This window comes from Oncorhynchus mykiss, chromosome 17 (assembly GCF_057628025.1).
Source record: "Oncorhynchus mykiss isolate SJ-2025 chromosome 17, ASM5762802v1, whole genome shotgun sequence".
NCBI lineage: Eukaryota > Metazoa > Chordata > Actinopteri > Salmoniformes > Salmonidae > Oncorhynchus > Oncorhynchus mykiss.
The window spans coordinates 38,758,523-38,782,064 of NC_143038.1; the positions used below are offsets into that span (position 1 = coordinate 38,758,523).

Below are 23,542 nucleotides of genomic sequence, written 5' to 3' on the forward strand. Positions count from 1 at the left end.
CTATTTGGACATCATTTTCTCATGTTAAGCTTAGCATTTTGCGAAGCTATACACAAGGGTGCCATTTAGACTGCTGGCTGGCGGCAATAATGTAATTATTTAATAGGTAATTCAAAATGGAAATTCAAACATTGCAGATTGTAAGAAAACAGCAATTAATTAGCAACAAATATTTTTTATATATTCAACTGTCCTGTATAGCCTACCTGAACCTGCATGACATGAGCTGTCCTCCACCTTGGATAGAAATGCCTTATAATCAGTAGTCACCATTCACTAATTTCTGTTGAACTCAGTGGGTTTTGTCTAGTTAATAGCCTACACAAATGGGCTGCAATCAGGGTAAATTAAATTACAGTGTATTCGGAAAGTATTCTGACCCCTTGAACTTTTCCACATTTGGTTACGTTACAGCCTAATTCTAATATTGATTAAATAAATAGTTTTCCTCATCTATACACAATACCCCATAATGAAAAGAAAAAACAGTTCTTTAGAAATGTTAGGACATGTATTAAAAATTTAAAACTGAAGTATCACATTTACATAAGTATTCAGTCCCTTTACTCAGTACTTTGTTGAAGCACCTCTGGCAGCAATTGCAGCCCTGAGTCTTCCTAGTTGTCTTGGCTGTGTGCTTAGGGTTGTTGCCCTGTTGGAAGGTGAACCTTCACCCCCAGTCTGAGGTCCTGAGCACTATGGAGCAGGTTTTCATCAAGGATCTCTCTGTACTTTTCTCTGTTCATCTTTCCCTCGATCTTGACTAGTCTCCCAGTCCCTGCCGCTGAAAAACATCCCCGCAGCATGATGCTGCCACCACCATGCTTCTCTGTAGGGATGGTGCCATGTTTCCTCTAGACGTGACACTTAGCATTTAGGCCAAAGAGTTCAATCTTGGTTTCATCAGACCTCTCCACTGGAGCCCATTATAGTCAGGGCTGCCTGCCCCGGTACTTCATTCCTGTACCAGGACCCCCGGGAGGTGTTCAGTAAGGCCTGGGCCACTTTGCTTCCACCCGCACATCGACTACCGGGGCCTCAACTACATCACGGTGAAGAACTGCTACCCGCTACCACTCATCTCCTCGGCATTTGAGCCGCTCCAGGGGGCCAACATGTTCTCCAAGCTGGACCTTCAGACCGCCTACCACCTGGTGCGGATACTGGAGGGGGACGAGTGGAAGACTGCCTTCAACACGGCCAGCGGTCACTACGAGTATCTGGTCATGCCATTTGCCCTTACCAATGCTCCGGCTGTGTTCCAGGCCCTGGTTAATTATGTTTTCCGCACCGCCAATTGTCTCAATTCCAGGGAAGCAAGGTGGGCTCTGCTTTTCACCCGGTTCAACTTCTCCCTCTCATACCGACCGGGATCCAAGAATGTCAAGCCAGATGCGCTGACACACTGCTATAGCCCCGTGGCTACACCCCTGGAATCCGATACCATTCTTCCCATCTAGTGCTTGTTGACTGCACTCAGTTGGGAAATAGGGAAGCAGGTCCTGGAGGTGCAGCATTCCCAGTCGAACCCCGGGGGGGAGGGATCCCGATAACCGGATATTTGTTCCTGACACTGTCCGCTCCTCAGTCCTGGAGTGGGCCCACTCCACTAGGTTTTCCTGCCACCCGGGCTTCCGTCGGACGCTGGCCTTTGTGCGACAACGCTTTTGGTGGCCTACCATGGTTCCTGACATCTCTGCGTTTGTCACCACCTTCACGAATTGTGAGCAGAACAAGTCTCCTCGGCAAGCTCCAGCTTGTCTCCGCCAACATCTGCATGTTCCTCACCGTTCCTGGTCTCGCATATCCCTGGACTTTGTCACGGGTCTTCCCCCTGTCTGATGGCAACACCGCCATCCTGACAGTTGTTGACCGGTTTTCCAAAGCTGCCCACTTCGTTCCTCTTCCCAAGCTACCCTCTGCCAAAGAAATGGCCCAGATCATGGTGCAGCACGTCGTCCGGATCCATGGACTCCTAGTTCTCATCCCGGTTCTGGAAGATGTTCTGAACACTCATTGGGTCGTTGGCCAGCTTTCATCCTCAGTCCAACGGCCAGTCGGAGTGAGCCAACAAAGGCATGGAGACAACTCTCCACAAACTGGAGCCAGCAACTAGTGTGGGTCAAATACGCCTGCAACACCCTTCACTGCTCTGCCACGGGTCTCTCACCCTTTGAGTGTTCCATGGGTTATCAGCCCCCGCTCTTTCCGGAGCAAGAGGTTGGCATACACTCGGCCCAGATGTTTGTTCTCCGCTGTCCTCGTACCTGGAAGAGACCCCGCTCGGCTCTTCTCAAGACCACTTCCAGGTATCAACGACAATCGGACCCCCGGAGCCCGGCTCCCCAGTATCGTCTCGGGCAGAGGGTATGGCTGTCCACCCGTGACCTGCCCCTCCGGGTGGAGTCCCGCAGACTTTTCCTCTGGTTTATCGGCCCTTTCCATCTCCAAAATCATTAGCCCCTCTGCTGTCCGTCTTCTGTTGCCCGGGACCCTCCGTATACTTTTCATGTGTCGAGAATCAAACCAATGTCTCACAGCCCTTTGTCTCCTGTTTCCAGGGCCACCCCTCTCCCCCGTCTCCTCGACGGCCAACCAGTGTGCATGGTGCACTGCACACAACTTAATCTAAGGACTCTATTCAATCCACATCACATAAGTTTAGCTTTACAGTTTCCCTGGTGTTGCTACGGCAATCAAGCTGTTGTAACCATCCCTGTAACCAAAGACGGTAGGATAACTGTCGCTTCTGAGGAAAAGTCCCTTTCTAAACTAAAACTCATGTAGAACTATCTAAGAAGCATTAGGCTCTTGGTCTGATATGCGCTGCTGAACACCTGAGTAAGCGCCACTCATTGCACTGGCGCCGCCGTAGCCTTGACCACAGCATTTGTTTACTGAGGCACTGAGGCACTTTGATCAGTCACATTCTTGAAGCCCAAAAAACAAATACTTAGCTGTTTTATACTGTTTTTGTGTTGTTTTATCCAGTAAGTACAGTATTTATGGTAAATCACATTACTGGAATGCATGCAATTCATACCCACTTTCTTTTGCATTAGGTTGCTACAAAACTTGCTTTGATTACACTTTTAGTCGATGTAGACAATATGCTAATCGGAGGAGATTGTAACGACATAGACGAAGCTAGCTGTTAAGATGCAGTAGATTAAGATAAGTTAACAATCATAAATACTGGCCTAAAGAACACTTCTTGGGTTAGGTAAATACCCCCAAATTATGAAAGAACATGGAACTATCTCGTTAAATGCTGTTTGTTAATGTGCATGACGTGAGAGACAGAGGGCACTTACATGTAGGCCTACAGTGTTTCAGTTTGTGAAGCTGTGCATGCAGCAGTGCGACATTCACGGCCATGAGTCCACTTACTATGTGAATAGTGACTATTCCAAACCCAGACGTAAATCAAGCAGACGTAAGTGGACATGGAGAGAGGAATGGCTGTCAGCGGTGTAATGGCAGTAACAAATAGCCAGTGTTTATCTAGCTTTTGTCAATGTTTGATAAGCCCTCTCGAGATCTAAACTAAACGACTGCTGCGTTGTCTGGTTTTAGACTCAAGGACCTCATGAAGCTCATCCTTCACTGTGTTTACCTCCACGAGATCTCGGGGAGAAATGATTTACTGGAGATATTACCCTTTCGCCTTCAGTTAGGCTGGGCTTTTTTCATACCAACCTAGAGCTCCCCACGTAATTAACCAAGAAGCTGTTGACTGAGATAGTGCCTACGTCCCAAATTACACTCTTTTCCTCACGGGCCCTGGTAAAAAGTAATGCACTATACAGGCAATCGGGGGCCATTTGGGACAGATTGTTGGTCTGACAATGGTGTAACAATGACGCATTCACCAATAAAACCACTGTCATTAAAATGGCACCAAAGCCTAGTCAAAACCTGTTATATGACAATGGCTGGCAAATACACCAAAGAGTAACTTCAAAAGATGAATGATCCCACTGAGGGACCTTAGATTGCTTAAAGCAGTTTCCAAAAGCCAATAGATGGTTAATGGGTATAATTTGATTATATGGGTATTTCTTTTTCATAATTGAAACAACTGGTATAAACAATCAAGCTTTGACAATGTACCCCATCAGGTAGCCATTAAGGTAGTTATCACATTTAAGGCTTCTTTTGCTTGGGTAAGAAAATATACAGGGCTCTATTTTCAGTTGGTGTCAAGCCATCCCAATTGGCAAATGCAAGCTTGAATGCAATTTCGCCCTGTTAAAGCCGGGCACTCCTCTATTTTCAAAACCCTAGCGTGAGGATTGGTAATGTACCTGTTTTATATGAGGTGGGAGGGTTGGCAATATCTAAGGAGTGTACTTAAAAATGTGCGCCAGAGTGCCAATTTCAGGCTGCACTGGTGGGGATATATTCGATGTTGCATGGATTTTTACAGCAGAAGCTCAGCCCATCCATCCGTGACGCACAGTGCCCATATGCACATGGTACAAGAGAGATGTATCTTTTTGTGCTGTAATTAAAAACTTTTTTTTTTAAATAATGTTTTTTCCCATTTCGCTTTGATAACAAAGCTATAATTTTGTCCTGCCCAAGGCATTCGCCAAGTAGTCGAGATAATCGAACATAAAGGGTTTGGCTCATGAGACCACTTTGAAATAAATCTTGATAACCAAAGCATTATAATCTTTTTTTTACTGCAGTGTGCTTATTCAGGGTCACACAAGAGTGTTTCTTGGTAGTCTTAAACAATCTACTTAGAAACAAATGCATACATCTCACACACATAGTTATGGGCTTAAAAAGAAGATGACACCAGTACCATGTCAGATATACACTGCTCAAAAAAATAAAGGGAACACTTAAACAACACAATGTAACTCCAAGTCAATCACACTTCTGTGAAATCAAACTGTCCACTTAGGAAGCAACACTGATTGACAATACATTTCACATGCTGTTGTGCAAATGGAATAGACAACAGGTGGAAATTATAGGCAATTAGCAAGACACCCCCAATAAAGGAGTGGTTCTGCAGGTGGTGACTACAGACCACTTCTCAGTTCCTATGCTTACTGGCTGATGTTTTGGTCACTTTTGAATGCTGGCGGTGCTTTCACTCTAGTGGTAGCATGAGACGGAGTCTACAACCCACACAAGTGGCTCAGGTAGTGCAGCTCATCCAGGATGGCACATCAATGCGAGCTGTGGCAAGAAGGTTTGCTGTGTCTGTCAGCGTAATGTCCAGAGCATGGAGGCGCTACCAGGAGACAGGCCAGTACATCAGGAGACGTGGAGGAGGCCGTAGGAGGGCAACAACCCAGCAGCAGGACCACTACCTCCGCCTTTGTGCAAGGAAGAGCAGGAGGAGCACTGCCAGAGCACTGCAAAATGACCTCCAGCAGGACACAAATGTGCATGTGAGAGAGATTAAAGTAGACGGCACGCGTCAAAATGATTGATTGATGACCTTACGTCATTTTGACCTTTGCGTGTCCGAATATGTGCCCCCTCTCCGTCCCCCCTGTTCCCGTGGTCACGTGTTATTTTGTGTTATTTCAGATCTCTATGTCATCCTTTGAAGTAGTCCAGTTGATGGATGTCTAGGGGCCTGGTTGAACTGTGGTTGTTGTGTTTGAACTTTTGGACCGGGTATGACCCCCCAGATGTATCGCCCATATGTGTATCTGATGAATCCGGAATGTCCTGGGCATATGCCTTATAAATGTCCAGAACAAGGTTTGTGAACCCCGAACCGTAAACGCATTTTTTTTTAAACATGGATTTTGTGATCAGTTGCAAAGCTGTGATGACTGTAGCAACTGAAGCAGGACCGCGTCTGAAACATAGAGAAAGGGCAAAGTATACAGCTGCAATATACGATGCTCCAAAAAAGCGGTTTCTAAATGTGTATAGAACCCAGATACCGCCCGCAACTGCACTGAAAGATGAAGTGCCGATGTCTAACGGCCAGCAATGGGGGTATCTGTTTGATTACTTGGCCTGTAGCGTGAAGCTCTATACGGTAGCCGAAGGAGAAGAATATACCGCCCAGACATTAGGAGTGGCCTATGGGGTTGAAGACTGGACTGTTTTTCGCCAGGTTTTGTGTCCCGAACTGAGCCGTCTCACCAAGGGTTACAGCGTGTTCACAGGCTACGAGACCCGTTGGGAAGGTACCCCGGACCCCTCTGGAAGAGTATTTCACCGGGTGAAAATACAGAGAAAGAATGGCCTTCCCTGTGGCTGCGTGGAGTTCTATATCAGCACCGAGGAAATCCGCAAACAAAACATCAGGGATGGCGGTTTGGTCGGTGATTTTAGGCTTCGAATGCTTATTCCCTTTAAAAGTTGGCCTTTATTGGAATTGAAAATGTTGGATGTGTTGGACGCTCTGTTTGTACAGAGCCAACAGCGGCAGAGCATTGTTCGGCTAAAGAAGTGCATAATCTATACGAATCCGGAGGATTACGACTCAAAGCAGCCCCAAGAAGGTACATCGTCAGAATGGGCAGTCCCCGAAGAAAACTAGGTAAACTGCGTAGTTAACCACGCCCAGATACCCCCGGGGGCTGGTTCAACAATAAAAGGAGGTTCCTTTAAAACCTACAGTTCTTAACCTACGCATTAACCATGGATATTCCTAACGCATACCAGAACTCCGAAACGTCATGGGAGGCCGACACTAAGGACTGTATACCGCGCAGCCCTACATTCTACTCCCCCCTGGCAAGACCCTCGACACCCCCTACATGTACACAGCCTGAGGACGTGTTTGATGGGGTGGTCAGTACTATTTTTGTGGACACCATCAAGGCCTCTGTAGCCACGCTTTTAGACGTGGTGATTGGAGAATATATACGAGAAAAATGCATCGGTTGTGAGATTAATCACCCCAGCCAGCGCCGGCATCCCTGCCTATACGACCCCCCAAGATACTACTTCTTCAACAATTTTGAGGCGCTGGTGAAAAGACTTTGGTCCTGCCGGTTAATACCATCGCTGGTCAGAGCCCTGGAGGCTATGGGCCTTGTGCCGTCTATCCCCAGAGTTTACGGGGTAACCGAGGCATTCCTACACGAACTGAAGGAGGCGATTCACATCCACGAGAAACTCAAAGAAATCCGACACACCCTGGTGGACGATAACAAATACCGGGAGGCTGTGGTGGCTGACGTGATGACTTTCTGGCTCAATAAACCCCAAGAGACCGATTGACATTTTTGTTATTTAGATGTAGAGCAATGGGTAACTATGTGTATACGAGGTTAGATAGATTAAACACATTTTTTCTTTTGAGAGAACTTACAATTGTTATGCATCAAATTATTGAAAATAAAGTGAACAATGTATCGTTCTACACAACCCACAATTCCGGGACTAATGTAGAGAGGGTGTTGAAAATGGAACAAATCATGAATCATGTACGACATGCGGGCGAGTATCTACAATGGACACAAATGGTAACCCGGCTTGGTGGTGATTCTGAAGAACTAGAAACAACCTTGTCTAAGATTTTACTTTCTTTGTTTGAAAAACCATTTAATTGTAACATGTATCATATTTGTTGTTTATATACTTTTATAGCGGATGTGTGTGTTGTAAAAATTCAGCGAAACAAACCTGTTAATCTCAACCAAATATACCGGGTTTTGCATGATGCGGTCATTGAGAAAGCGGGGACATGTATCCTGCAACGAATTCTGAATTGTCTGTATGCGTAAGACATGTTTTCATGAAAATAAAAACCCCCAAAATGAAATTGAACTGTTGTCGTTATTTGAAAGTGGCTCATTAACGTTATTGTACCTCAGAGAGGCAAGAAGGATGGCAGAGCAGATGTTGAAAAACATTTACTATAATCCCGCTAACCCGGGGGCTTATGGGGGTAAGGAACGTTTACAGAGAGCTATAGCCGAAGAAACAGGTAGCCGGTTAAGCGATGCTAAAGTAAACGAGTGGCTATCAGAGCAGGATGCACACACTCTGCATAAACCCATAAGAAAACATTTTCCCAGAAATAGAGTTTTTTCTACCCAACCAATGTCCCAATTTCAGGCTGATCTATGTGACATGCAGGCCCTTGCAGATAAAAATGAGGGAAATCACTACATGCTAACGGTTATAGATATTTTCTCTAAAATAGCTTTTGTCAGGGTCTTAAAAAATAAGGGTGGTGCAGAAGTGACCAGGGCCTTTGAATCTATCTTGAAGGAAGGAGGCGCCCCGAAGAAAGTGCAGACTGATGGCGGAAAATAATTTTTTAATAAGACTTTTCAGAAACTCATGAAAAAGCACAATATAGTACATTTTGCTACTGGCTCAGATTTGAAAGCTTCCGTTGTTGAACGCTTTAACAGAACTCTGAAGGAGCGCATGTGGCGCTATTTTACAGCGCACAACACGCATAGATATATCGATATAGTTCAAGATTTAGTAATGGGGTATAACAATAGTTATCATAAGAGTATAAGGATGAAACCCTCTGAGGTCTCTTCGGAAAACTCTTTTCAAGTCTTTAAAAATTTGTATGGTTTGCTCCCCCTTCGCCGTAAGAGAAAAATTAATTTTAAATTCGCTGTGGGGGACTTGGTTCGCATATCCAAGTTGAGGGGTGTTTTCGATAAAAGATACATGCAAGGATACAGTGCCGAGCTTTTCACGATTACAGAATGTCTGCCGCGCATACCCCCGGTCTACACATTAAAAGATTATGACGGGGAAATTATAGAGGGATCTTTTTATGAGAAGGAATTACAGAAGGTACAGGTGGGTAAAGACAAAGTGTTCCACGTGGAGGAGATTCTAGCTCAAAAGAGAGAAAAGGGTCAAAAATGGGTGTTGGTCCGCTGGAAAAACTGGCCCCAAAAATTCAACAGCTGGGTATTAGAGCAGGATGTGGTGGAGGCCTCGGGGTTAATTTAAACCCCCAGGCATGATAAAATACAGCCTCATTCGTGTGTACACCGGAGTGCATAATGGAACACAGCGGCTTCTACCTGACTCTCCCCAGTAATGCGTCCGCACATATATATCGTAATAATCAGAGTTCGAATTATACAACCAATTTTCCAAAGCCTATAGAGTTATCCGAGGCCTGGGAAGTAGGTCTCAGCGAGATTACATACCCCCATAGTTGGTATAATATCAAGGATAAGGACCGGGATTTTTATTTCAAAAAGTTATCGGAACCTGCAAAACATATTAAGGTTAAAAAAGGGTTCTATAGAACCGTAGACAGGATCGTCTCCGAGTTGAATGAACGCCTATCGCAGAACAGGATGGAAATATTCCTGTTGTACAACCCTATACATAAACGTGTACAAATCTCAGGAGATGCTTCCGGGGGGATAAAGACCGGCGGTAATTTAGCATACATTTTGGGGATGGGTCCCGATAAATGGATGTATGTGACCGATAAATTATTCCCATTCCCCGCGGATATACATGCAGGATTTTACAACATATTTGTGTATACCGACATCATATCCTATCAAAGGGTCGGAGACAGCTGTGTGCCACTCCTGAGAACGGTTCATATAGACGGAAAGGATGGGGACATAGTCACTGTCACCTACGACAAGCCACACTACGTACCTGTAAGCAAGAAATATATTGAAAACATTCTTGTTGAGCTTAAAACGGATCAGAACGAAAACATTGAATTTACTTATGGTAAAACGATTGTAAAAATCCACTTTAGACCCACCAAAACCTCTCTACATATATAAGTATTATATATTTTATATAAGACATTTAAATTAAAATTATGGAACACCGACATCTCGACCCTAACCGGTATGTCTCATACTATGTTGATCAGGTGGGTAATGGGTTACCCGGCTATTATGGTTCCCCCACCATGTATGGTTCGGGGATAGGAGGTATATTTCGTAACCTCTTTAGGATGGTTTTACCGTTTATGAAGAGAGGCCTCAGCATAGCCAAACCGCATTTAAAATCAGCAGCAAAAAATATAGTAAGTGAGGTTGTAGCCAATGCTATGACCCGAAGGGCGTCACCAGATGTCGAGAGTCAAGAAGGCTCAGGGTTGATGATGTTGTCTCGAAGAACGAAAAAGAGGCCTCCGGGTATAAGGCGCAGGCCTGCGCCTAAAAAACGGAGGTTAACGGTTGAAAGAAACTCAGTTAGTCAAAGACGGGGTAAAGTGAGGAGGTCTGGACCAAAAACGGTAAAAAGAATACTCGGAAGTATTTTCTAAAAGAACAAGCAACATGGCTCTTTTACACCGCATGTCCTCTGAAGCTATAAAGACAGAGCTCGATCTTTTCACGGCCCCCTTAACCCAACATTCAGTAGAGAGGTCCAGTTATGTGGAGATAGCCCCACTCTCTGCCATTACAGACAACGGGCCCATAGAGTTTTTTATACCAGGCCACGGTGACAACTATCTGGACCTCAACAACACCTTGGTGCATTTGCGTCTAAAAGTGACCAAAAGAGACGGTACTGATATTGCAAACGATGCCAAAGTGAGTCTCATTAATTACCCCGTGGCCACCATCTTCTCCCAAGTGGATGTGACTTTGGGGGAACGTCTAATCAGTCAAAGCAGTGCCACATACCCATACCGGGCCATCATGGAATGTTTACTCAACTACTCGGAAGACACGCTCAAGACCCAATTCAGCGCAGGGCTGTTTAGCAAGGATACTGCAGGAGCCTCTATGGAATCGACAGACCCATCCACCGGTGCAAATAAAGGACTGGAGGCACGGGCTCGCTACTGTGCAGAATCTCGAGAGTTTCATCTGCTAGGCCCTATACACTCTGACATTTTCTTTCAAGAACGTTTACTCTTAAATGCGGTTGATTTAAGACTAAAATGAACCAGGGCCAAGGATGAGTTTTGCCTAATGTCTGCAACGGACGGGGACTTTAGCTTAAAAGTGTTGGGGGCCACGCTTTTTATTAAAAAAGTGTCTGTATCTCCGGCCGTTCGTCTGGGTCACTCACAGGCTTTGATGAAAGGAAATGCCCTTTACCCTCTCCAAAGAATTACCATGAAAACCTTTAGCATACCTGTGGGCAGCAGAATCTGCAGTCAAGAAAACCTATTTCTAGGGCCTTTACCGCGATATGTGGTTATAGGTTTGGTTGATCACGCCTCCAATACGGGCAGCTTAAATAAAAACCCATTTAATTTTCAACACTTCAATGCAGAGTATGTAGCTCTGTGTCAGGACGGACGTCAGGTCCCTGCTAAGGCTTTCCAACCGCAATTTAATAACAACATATCTGTGCGAGAATTTTACAATCTATTCCTGGCTACCGGGAGGCATCTAAAAGATCTCTCTTTACCTATTGACAGAAATGATTTTGCAGAGGGTTACACAATGTATGCTTTCAATTTATCCCCTGATGATGACACCTCGGGAAATCTTTCGGTGGTGTCCCAAGGTAACCTCAGGCTGGAGATGCGTTTCCGTACACCTTTAGCCTGTACCGTTAGCATGATTGTTTATGCCTGCTCTGATTCAATCTTGGAGGTGAATAGCCGAAGACAGGTTTTAGTAGATTATTATTAAGGATCGTTGAGCAAAGACATGAATACCCAAGAGTTGGAAGGGCTCATGAGCCGACTGATTGGAAAACAATTTTGCGGCGTGTTGGCTTGTGATGAATTACCTATGGAGAAATGGCTGGTGCGGCCTGCCATGTTTATTGTCAATACCCATCCTAAACACATGCCGGGTGAACATTGGCTAGCTGTGACATTAGAAGCGGAAGGAGGAAGAAAAATCTCAATCTCAACTATGGCTTTCCCCCGGGTTTTTCACATTTCCCTAAATCTATTAAAGAATTTTTGACCAAAAACGGCTCAAAGATATACTACAACACCAAACAGGTGCAAGATAACCTTTCCACAACATGCGGTCACCACTGTGTATTCTATCTATGCCAAAGAGCCCGGGGAGTTTCTTTTGAAGATGTTATGTCTCTTTATAAGGATGATTTAAGAAGTAATGATAAAGTTGTAGCTTGTTTTGTTAGAAAATATCAAAAGTGTTCAAATGTGTATCATTTAAGAACGTGTAATCAAGGCGTATGCTCACGCCAAATGTTTCAAGAATGCCACAAATGTTAAATTGCTTATTTTTTCAAATAAAATTTATTGAATTTAATCATAGTCATTCAAAAGTCATTCAAAAGTCTAACCACCCAGAGAGATCGGGATTAGGGAAAGGTCCGGAGGCGTTCAGGGGGGTAAATGGGTTATCGTCATTCATTTCATAAGGATGCGAGGGTTTTGGGGCGTCTTTAGGGGTGCTGTATTTCGTTGAAGGTGTGTGTTTTAAAGAGTGAATCTGTTGACGAGTCTTATAGTTGGGTACACCCGAGAGGGGTATGTTGAGGATGGCCAGGGCCTTAAGAAACTGAAGCCATCCTGGAGGTCTTCTGTCATCAGCAACCTTGTGGGCAGATGTGGTACTTTTAAGCAAGTCCAGCATATGGGAACCTTTGACAACCGAGCCCTGAAGGATAAACTCTCCTTTGTCGTTCCAAGTAGCTGCCCCCTTTGAGTCTTTTAGCTTGTTCATAATGTAGCTAACATTTTTCCTGTTACGTGCCGGAACATGGGCTAACATGTCATGCATAACTTTATCTTCAACAGGCATTTGAGCTTCAGACGGTAAGCTCACAGGTACCGGCATTACAGGGGCGTGGCTCTCGCTAGGCTCGTCATCTTTTAAAGGGTCCTGTAGGGAAATAGTTAAATGGCCTGTCTCTCTCTCCCCTTGTTTCACCAAGGACAAATACCTTTGCAAGAGGTTTGTGTATTTTTGGACCTTATCATAGGGGTTCAAGCCTTTTTGATTCAAAATATCCTTCATGGCCGTATCCAAATCATTTTCAGCTGTTTGTCTGATATTTTCGGGACCCTGCACTTGTTTTTTAAGTCTATCCAACTCTTGTTGTGGCACCAGATACATTTTATTGGCCATCACCCTATGTGTTCAACCCCCACGTCGGGCTGCAATAAGGCTGGTGATGAAGGGCACGGCTATACTTAGTAAAGGTAGAAGAAAACCCCCAGACTGTTGTATGCTATGTCGTTTCTTTTGAAGACTGACCCTTTTATTGGCAAAGAGCTTGATCGCGGTCTTTTGTCTCTTTAATTTTTTCAATTGTGTCAGGGTGAGTGGAATGCGTCCTTTGAGAAGATTCAAAGCAATCTCACATAGGGATAATATTAGATCTGAAGAACAGTGACCCAAGATGGCCTTCCGTTCATTAGATGTAGCCCCAACTAGGCTTCTCAAGAGGGGCAAGTTTCTTTTTAAACGCAGAGACATAGCGGTTACTTTTTAGGTATGTACGCAGCCGGCCACTCCCACGGAAACAGACCTGTTCGTAGCCTAAGGTGTTCTGGAGTATTTGCTTTTAAATCCACGATTAAATAAGAAAATGGCGCTTTGGTAGCGTCCTCGTAGCTCTCCATAAAGTAGGATTTCCTTCCCGGGTACATCTGCTGAGCTAGAGTGTTAATTTGTAGTTTGTCTCTAGGATTTTTGAACAAAACCATGTAATTGGCGTTCAAACTGATGGTGCGGCTATTTTTACCTTGGTGAAACACATTCTGCACCAAGTAAAGCACAGACAGGTTTCTATGATGAGTATATTGGGTAAATGCTCGGGCAATTTCAGGATGTTCGCTACCTGCAAATAGCATATCGTCCAAAACCAGCAGATTGTTTTTATGAGGAGGTAAAAGTTCATCATCAGACAGGGAATCAGGTATTCCTTCAACAAACTTGATTTTTATTGTCTTCAACAATTCATCATACAGAGGTTGATAACAAGAATAACACCACACAACATTATCAGGCTTTTGAGATAACACATGTTCAGAATTCTCTAAAATACTTTTTACAAAACAAGTTTTACCACTATTCGAAGGCCCTGCGATTAAGGCCGAAAATGGTAGTTGCAACCGGGGGTCAAAACCTTCTACAGCAGTCATTATATCTTAAGCTTTAAGACACCCTGTAGCTTGTAGCATAAGTCTGTAGCCAAAGGGACAATGTGGTCCAGTCAGGCCAAAAGCAGTCTCTCGTCATAGACAACCCTGAAGCTTTTAGTAAGTGGGGGCCTTCCTCAGATGGAAGCCCTTTTTTAGACCTAACAATCTTTTTTTTGTAGGAGCTCAAAATCTCCAAGTCACTATTCCTGTCATTTAGGCACCCCTCGACCAAGCGTGTGACTGATTCAAAGTTTTACACGCGGGGCATTTTCATAGTTTTGAGTCACGCCTGACACCCTGCTGCATGTAGCATAAGTCAGTAGCCATAGGGCAATGTGGTCCCGTCAGGCAAAAGCCTTCTCTTGTCATAGACAACCCTGAATCTTTTAGTGAGTGGGGCATTCCTCAGATGGAAGCCCTTTTTATCTCTAACAATCTTTTTGTAGGAGCTCAAAATCTCCAAGTCACTATTCCTGTCATTTAGGAACCCCTCGACCAAGCGTGTGATTGATTCCAAGTTTACACGCGGGGCATTTTCATAGTTTTGAGTCACGCCTTTGGCTTTCAAAACCACGTGATTGTCCTTAGTTCTAAAAGCATAGCTTTTAGGACCACAGGAGGACCATTCGGTGATATGGTCACCCTCTGCGAGTTCACTCGTTAAGCCACCCAGATAGTTGCTGAGTGGGGGGATCCAATCCCCCGGTTTGCTTACATAGACCACAGAGTCTGTGTCGTGGTAAAGAACCCGCCTCTGAAGCTGCTCCATGAGCTTGTACAGTTCAAGTCGGCCATAGGCCGTGGTAAATGCTGCAAGAAACACATTTACATTACCCGGAGGTAGAACCCACTTCTTGTTACGTCGCCATTGCACCAAGGCAATGTCTTGACTCAAGAATGAAAAATGTGAAATTTCGTATTGGTCCGAAAAAACAAATTCCAAAAATTCTTCCGGGTCTTTAATAATCGACGTTGTTAGCATATTACACCTCTGCGCTAATTTGCCCCAAAGCGAGTTTAAGTACAATTTCGACACATTTCGTTTGGTTTTGTTGACCTCTATTCTGTCAGGGTCAAGAAGGATGCCTTCTCTGTCGTGATAGTCTTGAATGTACCTGTCTTTACTCTCTTGATCTGTGACCGATGCAGGATAGCCTGAAGCCATTTGCTTACATCTCAAGAAGGTTTTGATGTACTCTTTAAAAAGAGTGTCTGATTTCTTGGTAAAGTCCAATACTTCAAAGATTTTGGCCACACGATACCCCATCTCTAAAGCCTTAGAGAATTCAACTGTGACCCACACCCCTGTCAGGGCTCTTTCTTGATCTGAGTGATCACATGGGGTTTGCTGTATGTTTTCACTGCATGTGCGACAAAGGGGAAAGAAAAGTTTTCCTTGAGGGCCCCTGTAAGGCAACACAGGTATAAACAAACCCCTAGGAGGGTAGACTGTTGCTTTGATCAGACCAAAATAGTTTTGGGGTAAGTCAAAATCCCGATGAATAATTTCTGGATGCCCTATAGGATAGCATGAGGAACTCATTACATGAGGATAAAGGGATGTAAAATCTACATAGCCTATTGTCTCGTCGGGTTGCGCTACATACCGCAATGTCAAAGCATTGGTACGGCCGCCATACAAGGCCTGGCGCGGTTCCAGGGGCTCGGGGGTTTCAAAGCTGGAAAGGAAGGCTTGAACATTAGGATCAGACTTTTTGAGGGCTGTCCATTCGTGCTCCCACAAAACAACCACTTTTAGACCGTAAGTAGCCTGTAAAGAATCAACTTTGTCTTGAAACTCTTGGTACATTTCCCAAAAAGTATTTTGGGTTAGGACACACAGGGTCTGGGGCACAAAGCAAGATTTGCAACCATGGAAGAAACAACCGTTGTACTCATACGCGGTCTCAACCCCGTCAATCTGTGTGTAGCCATCTACATGGTAAGAGCCAAATGCCTTCTCCCCTCGATTCAAAGCATGTTGAATAAAAATGTCTTTATCCTGGGCCATATACTCTAACCATTGAATGGACCCACTAGAGTATGACTTGAATTGGCGTCGGTAGTTGTCAGGCGAGGGAATGGCTATTGAAGCGGTCGGCAAATAGTGTGTACGATAGGTTTTCATGCATGCCGATGCAATAGTTGTACAACTCCAGGGGTCAATACCTGCATCTTTGATTACCTCTTCTCTGAATCTGAGGCATCCTTCACGAAGTATAACCACATCATTGTCACAGTATGATTCCATCTCTTTATGGAAATCAAAGGTGCCATGTCTTACTGTCTCGTACCACGTCATGAATCTCTCACGCTCTTTGGGAGACATTTGATCACACCCGTACATTTCAGGGCTGGGATATGATCCGACATAATGTAGATTCTCATCAGATGTGAAGAAGTGGGGGAACCAACCTTTCACAGAGTTTTCAAAACCCAAGGCCTCTGGCATTTGAGCCAATCGCATGGGTAAGAAGCTTAGACTGTCAATGTATCTCTGGTTGAAGGCTGGGTCTACAAAACACAAGATTTTACTACCTTGAGCTATGACCCAGGGTGCCACGCCTTGCTGTATCAAGGGATTCAGAAGCAGGTAAGAATCGTAGGCTCTAGCATTGTGGGCTATAAACGTGAAGTTTCTGTACTGTGGCTTTCTAAAATGTTTTAGAAAGAGTAGTGCACAATTGGATCCTTCTGCAGACCACTTTTCCCCCTTGAATGTCATGGTAGATACAAAAATAGGCAAATGATCCCCCGATTGCTGATTTGTCTCAAAATCATAGAACACATATTTCTCTGAATGTTCATCTTCAGCCAAGGGTTGAATATAACACTGTGTGGCACTTCTTGAACTGCTTCAGCGTCTCTGCTTTTCAAAGGCCCTTTACAGATTGGACAATGAATGATTCCACACACATGTGGTTTAGGGCTATCTATTTTAAGGTTGTAATTGCAATGACATTTTGGGCATTTCTTGTTAATGGCACAAATGCTTACAGATTTACAGGCCTTAGGGTGCCATGTTTCAATTTTGTGTTTAGCGTAACAGTAGGTCGAACGACATGTGCGGTGGCAATCAGCACAGGGTGTCAAGTTTAAGGGTTGCATTGGGCACTCTGCATCCTGACATACCGAACAGTTATAACGGCACGAGTGCCCCCCCTTTCGGGTGTAGCCGGTATGGCATGATGGACACACATAGGGGGTCCCGATGAACGCCGTGATGTTGGTAATGGCGTAGTAATGTTCGTTTTGCACATAAAAATACAGAATCTGCGGGTGCGGTTGGGGGGTGTTTTGGAACTTCAAGAGAGCTGCATTAGCTCTACTGTGGTACAAAACCACAATCTTGATATTCAGAAGGTTTTCAAATTTGACTATGTCTGAGAAAGCAACCGCCTCCTGTATACCGAGACCCACCCCCGTTTGGATCTCTCTAGCCTTTTGCAATGCCGTCAGATCAGTACATCCTGGGTTAAGTAAATGCGCTAGGCCTATTGCAAAACATAGCTTATTATCGGGATTGTGAACGTTTATGAGGTAGGCCCTTTTATTGCTTAGGATTTCCGATTGCATTAGGCTATCAAGCTTCCTTCTCTGCCCACCACCACCCTGGGGTTGACGTATTATTTGAACTACAAGCTCGAGGGTTCGATCGGCTATGATGGCTAAATTTGACTGAACAAGTCGTTCTAGCAGCGCGGTAAATTGTTCAAGATCTGCTTCGCCATTGGGTAAAATAAGAGATACTGTGTTATGCAGACTATCTCCACAAAGTTCCAACTGTAGAACATCCCGTGGTTCGCCATAATCTCTAGCCGTCTCTAACAGATCGTTCAGAGTGTCCATTATCATCATGTAAAACAACGCATAGTCAAGATTCTGATTCACCCATAGGAAATTGAAAAACTGTCGAATCTCTGTATTGTTGAATTTATTCCGGTACACAACCCGGACACGTCTATCAAGACCATCTCCCGCCAGATGTATTAGACAATTTTCCAATTCCCCAAAAACATCTTGTGGCGTTTCAGACTCTACGGACCTGGGCGATATTGGTTGGTCTATCTCTGTTGGGGTTGCCGGGGCCGAAAATGTCTGACTCTCGTTCAGACGATTAATTAAGGTTATGAGGGCTTCGGGAATCTGTGATAACAGGTTTTCATCGGGCCCCCCTGACTCGTTCATGCGATTAATCATTTCTAGGAGTTTGGCTGGAATCTGGGATAATATGCTTTCATCGCACACCCCAGACTCGTTCATACGTGTAATAACTTCTAAGAGTTCTGGCGGGATCTGCGCTAAGAGGCTTTCAACTGTCTCACCTTGTTTCTGTAGTTCGGCCATTTGGATAATTAAGGATGTGCGTTTTTTGGGTCTTTCGGGAATGATTGGTGGTTACATGTATGATTTTAGCGTCTGTATTTGCGTTTTTTAATGGGTTTGCTGTTTAACATGCGGGGAATTGTTCTATGCCAGAATAACATATCGTCTCTGTACTGTCTCTCAATTAAATCACCCACTCGTTTGTATAGCAAAACATTCCTTGATTTCAAAGCCCTGGAAAATAATGTGAAAAACCTTTCTTGTTCTACTGCAGGTACTGATGCCGTAGAATTGACGGGGTCGATAAGGTTGGCCGCATCACAGAAAAGCTGGTCGTCAACATCTGAAATGTCATTAAAAACAGGTCTATCGGTTGTTTCATCGGGAATGTTCGGGGCACCGGAATCCCCCAGCTCTAGGTGTATGTGTCCGTCTGTGCCGTTTTTCGCCGGGGCTGAGTCTGAATGAAAATAATACATACAAAATTACGTTATTAAATATAAAATATGTTAGATACATAAAATGTCAAATACATTTCAGGTCTAATAATATATATATTAACAATACATCGTTAAAATACCTAGGCTTTTTTGGCGCTTGTTCTGACGAATTGCTGATACCGAGGGCTCTGGGCTTTTTTCAGCTAGCGTTCCCGATTCTGCAGGGTCTGTCTCCGGGCAGTCTGAAAAAACATTATTTGTCCTTGTTTTAACATATTCTATCAAAAGAGGTATAACTAATAAAAAGACGTATAACTCATAACATAAACGTATAATGGTCTCATACCATGTCCTTGGAGCGCCTGCTCGCGAAGCCTCAAGTTCCCGGCCCAGCCGTACTTTTCGGGTGGGGTTGAATCTGAGCAATGTACTTGGGCCACAGTTGTGCGTTGCCTGTTGGGGTCTGGAATATGTCGTGAGGGGGTGGACGTTCCCGGTGAGTTTGAAAAAACGCGCGTACAGAACGGTAGAATTGCATCCATGTCACTCGTGTCCGCTGTCCATAACGAATCCTTTATCCTTCTTGGCGGTATGTCGACTGTAAATACATAAAATCGTTTTTAAAATAGTACACACTATTTTTTATATATAAATATTCTTGGGTATGTGTTTAATTATAAGGACTTACAACGAAAAAAGTCTGATGGCGACTGACTGCCTGATTTTTGAGAGTGTGTATCCCCCTCATGTTGTTCCAGATCAGGTAAACCGTGTAAAAGCTGCGTAAAGGTTTGGGACCCTAGCCACCGTTAGACAATATTAACCGTTATACGCTATATATACACTTTTTAACACATATTGGCCTTTGGCCTGAAATACCCAAATAACTCGGGGGGTTTGTTATTACAATAATATTCAAACAAATCTTAAAATATATTTCTCATTTACTCACCTCCAGAAATATCCATTAGGAGGGCTTTACAGACTATGCTATCTGTCCTGGCAGTTAAATATTCGGGCCTTTGGGTTTGCGCTAAAGCCGTGCTAAACTTGTTAAAAATAGACGTTCTGTCCCTAACTTGTTAAAGTACGGAATGAGTTTCGAGAGATAGCCTGTATGCAACCAACTGTATGTTTGCTTTAGACCAAAAGGCTGTGAATTCAAAGAGCCGTTCTGTCATGCGTTTTGTTTGGGGGGTCCTGGGGGGCGTTGATTAGATATCCTGGTTTAACCCCGGGCGGTCGGCCGATACCTTGACAGGCCATATGCTGGATAGTTCAAACTTTGGGATTTCAAACGATTCTCTACAGATGGGACCCCATGTTGAACCCACACAAACAAACCCTTTGTTTTTTGAAACGCACACACACACTCCTGCTGCTCCGTCACACGCACACTCATGCACGCACCCTGATTTTCAATGTCTTTTTCTTCGCGACCGAGTTGGCTGAAGATGTGAAATACCGTTTCACATAGTTACGGGTGAGATACAGTTTTTAAAACTCCTTTTATTGAATTCCAAAATATTTAACACATACATTTTAACACACTTTATAATTCAACATGTTTTACTATTTCTTACAAATATCGGGTCCGTTTAGCCCTGACAGTTATCCGTTTCCAACTCCCCGTCGCAAAGTCTTTTGCCCGCTCCATCGAAGCTCTGGCCGTTTTCACTCCAGGGATAGATCCGCCTTCTGCCTTGTGGGTCTTGGGAATGTCTCAACGATGACCGAGGCCATCGCCGTAATTGTTCCCGATTTTCGAAAAGACTGTCCAGCTTATTCATCAGTGTTCTGAAAATATGGTAATCGCGCCATTTAAAACTGAACATTATTTGGAAAAAATTTACATCCTTGCATGCTTTGGAAGATACATATGATCTGACCGTTTTCGAAGCATTTGCACTATCAAATTGTTCACATGCTAAAATTGTCACTCTGGAGTCCGGGGTATACGCCATTGACGCGATTCTTAGGGCCATTATATCACTTCGGCCACAGACCTGTTCTTCCAACGCATATCCGGGCAGCCTTGAAACACTTAGGGCGCGCTCCATTTGACACAGCGCTAGTCTTATTTTAAGCCATTCTCTCATCCTTAGCGCTGGAGAAAAACTCTCGGGTTCTGCCCGATAAAAGGGTTGGGACACGCTGTCTGTGAATATCTTAACCGTAGATTCCTCCGGGCTAAAGATGTAAGACATATGCCCGTCGCTTGTACACAAAAAGCCCTTAAAACATTCGGGAGCCTCACGCAAAACATCCTCCAGGCTTTTGTCGTTGGATTCTTGACATGAGCTGCAAAGCACACCGATAATTGCCCTTGTAGACATATTTTAGATGTTTAATATTCAAGTCTTTATTTTAAAAATTGCTTGTTCTGGACATTTATAAGGCATATGCCCAGGACATTCCGGATTCATCAGATACACATATGGGCGATACATCTGGGGGGTCATACCCGGTCCAAAAGTTCAAACACAACAACCACAGTTCAACCAGGCCCCTAGACATCCATCAACTGGACTACTTCAAAGGATGACATAGAGATCTGAAATAACACAAAATAACACGTGACCACGGGAACAGGGGGGACGGAGAGGGGGCACATATTCGGACACGCAAAGGTCAAAATGACGTAAGGTCATCAAACAATCATTTTGACGCGTGCCGTCTACTTTAATCTCTCTCATGTGTCTGCTCAAACGGTCAGAAACAGACTCCATGAGGGTGGTATGAGGGCCCGACGTCCACAGGTGGGGGTTGTGCTTACAGCCCAACACCGTGCAGGACGTTGGGCATTTGCCAGAGAACACCAAGATTGGCCAATTCGCCACTGGCGCCTTGTGCTCTACACAGATGAAAGCAGGTTCACACTGAGCACATGTGACAGACTTGACAGTCTGGTGACGCCGTGCAGAACGTTCTGCTGCCTGCAACATCCTCCAGCATGACCGGTTTGGCGGTGGGTCAGTCATGGTGTGGGGTGGCATTTCTTTGAGGGGCCTCAAGATGTAGCCTGACTGCCATTAGGTACCGAGATGAGATCCTCAGACCCCTTGTGAGACCATATGCTGGTGCGGTTGGCCCTGGGTTCCTCCTAATGCAAGACAATGCTAGACCTCATGTGGCTGGAGTGTGTCAGCAGTTGCTGCAAGAGGAAGGCATTGATGTTATGGACTGGCCCGCCCGTTCCCCATACCTGAATCCAATTGAGCACATCTAGGACATCATGTCTCGCTCCATCCACCAACGCCACGTTGCACCACAGACTGTCCAGGAGTTGGCGGATGCTTTAGTCAAAGTCTGGGAGGAGATCCCTCAGGAGACCATCCGCCACCTCATCAGGAGCATGCCCAGGCATTGTAGGGAGGTCATACAGGCAAGTGGAGGCCAAAACACACTACTGAGCCTCATTTTGACTTGTTGTAAGGACATTACATTGGATCAGCCTGTAGTGTGGTTTTCCACTTTAATTTTGAGTGTGACACCAAATCCAGACCTCCATGGGTTGATAAATTTGATTTCCATTGATAATTTTTGTGTGATTTTGTTGTCAGCACATTCAACTATGTAAAGAAAAAAGTATTTAATAAAAATATTTCATTCATTCAGATCTAGGATGTGTTATTTTAGTGTTCCCTTTATTTTTTTGAGCAGTGTAGTTGAAATGTATACAATTTTGAAAATGCATCCCAATATTACAAAACAATACAAAACAAAACAATGGCAGAAACACCGGATTGTATGTTTTTTTATATATATATATTTAATCAAATCAAATTTTAATGGTGACATGTTTAGCAGATGTTATTGCAGATATTATTATATGTACAGATGTTATTGCTGGTGTAGCGAAATGCTTGTGCTTCAAGTTCTGACACTGCAGCAATATCTAACAAGTAATGTCTAACAATTTCACAACATATACCCAATATACACAAATCTAAGTAATGGAATGTAATTAAGAATATATAAATATGTGAACGAGCAATGTCAGAGCGGCATAGACTAAGACACAGTAGAATAGTTTAGAATACAGTAAATACATATGAGATGGGTAATGCAAGATATGTAAACATTATTAAAGTGACATTATTAAAGTGATTAGTGATCCATTTTTTGAAGTGGCCAACGATTTCAAGTCTATGTACTGTACTGTATATACGCAGCAGCCTCTCTGTGCTAGTGATGGCTATTTAACAGTCTGATGGCCTTGAGCTAGAACCTATTTCTCAGTGTCTCGGTCCCCGCTTTGATGCATCTGTACTGACCACGCCTTCTAAATGATAGCGGGGTGAACAGGCAGTGGCTCGGTTGGTTTTTGTACTCTACAATCTTTTTGTCCTTCCTGTGACATTGGGTGATGTAGGTGTCCTGGAGGGCAGGTAGCTTGGCCCTGGTGATGCGTTGTGCAGACCGCACCACCCTCTGCAGAGCCCTGCTGTTGAGGGCAGTGCAGTTGCCATACCAGGCGGTGATACATCCCGACAGGATGCTTTCAATTGTGCATTTGAAAAATATTGTGAGAGTTTAAGTTGACAAGCCACATTTCTTCAGGTTGAAAATACACTGTTGTGCTTTCTTCACCACATTGTCTGTGTGCGGACCATTTCAGTTTGTCAGTGATGTGTATGCCAAGGAACTTAAAACTTTCCACCTTCTCCACTGCTGTCCCATCGATGTGGATAGGTGGGTTCTCCCTCTGCTGTTTCCCGAAGTCCACGATCATCTCCTTTGTTTTGTTGACGTTGAGTGAGAGGTTATTTTCCTGGCACCACACTCCCAGAGCTTT

At 44.3% G+C, this 23,542-nt stretch overlaps 1 long non-coding RNA gene across 1 annotated transcript; it reads right to left on the reverse strand.

Annotated features, from left to right (window-relative positions):
- Window positions 1-18,686: 18,686 nt before the first annotated feature.
- On the reverse strand, window positions 18,687-19,314 carry LOC149975940 (uncharacterized). Its single transcript, XR_016487657.1, has 3 exons — window positions 19,091-19,314; window positions 18,885-18,986; window positions 18,687-18,764 (listed from the first exon to the last, which is right to left on the reverse strand). It is a non-coding gene; the product is annotated as an uncharacterized LOC149975940 (long non-coding RNA).
- Between the last annotated feature and the right edge of the window lie 4,228 nt (window positions 19,315-23,542).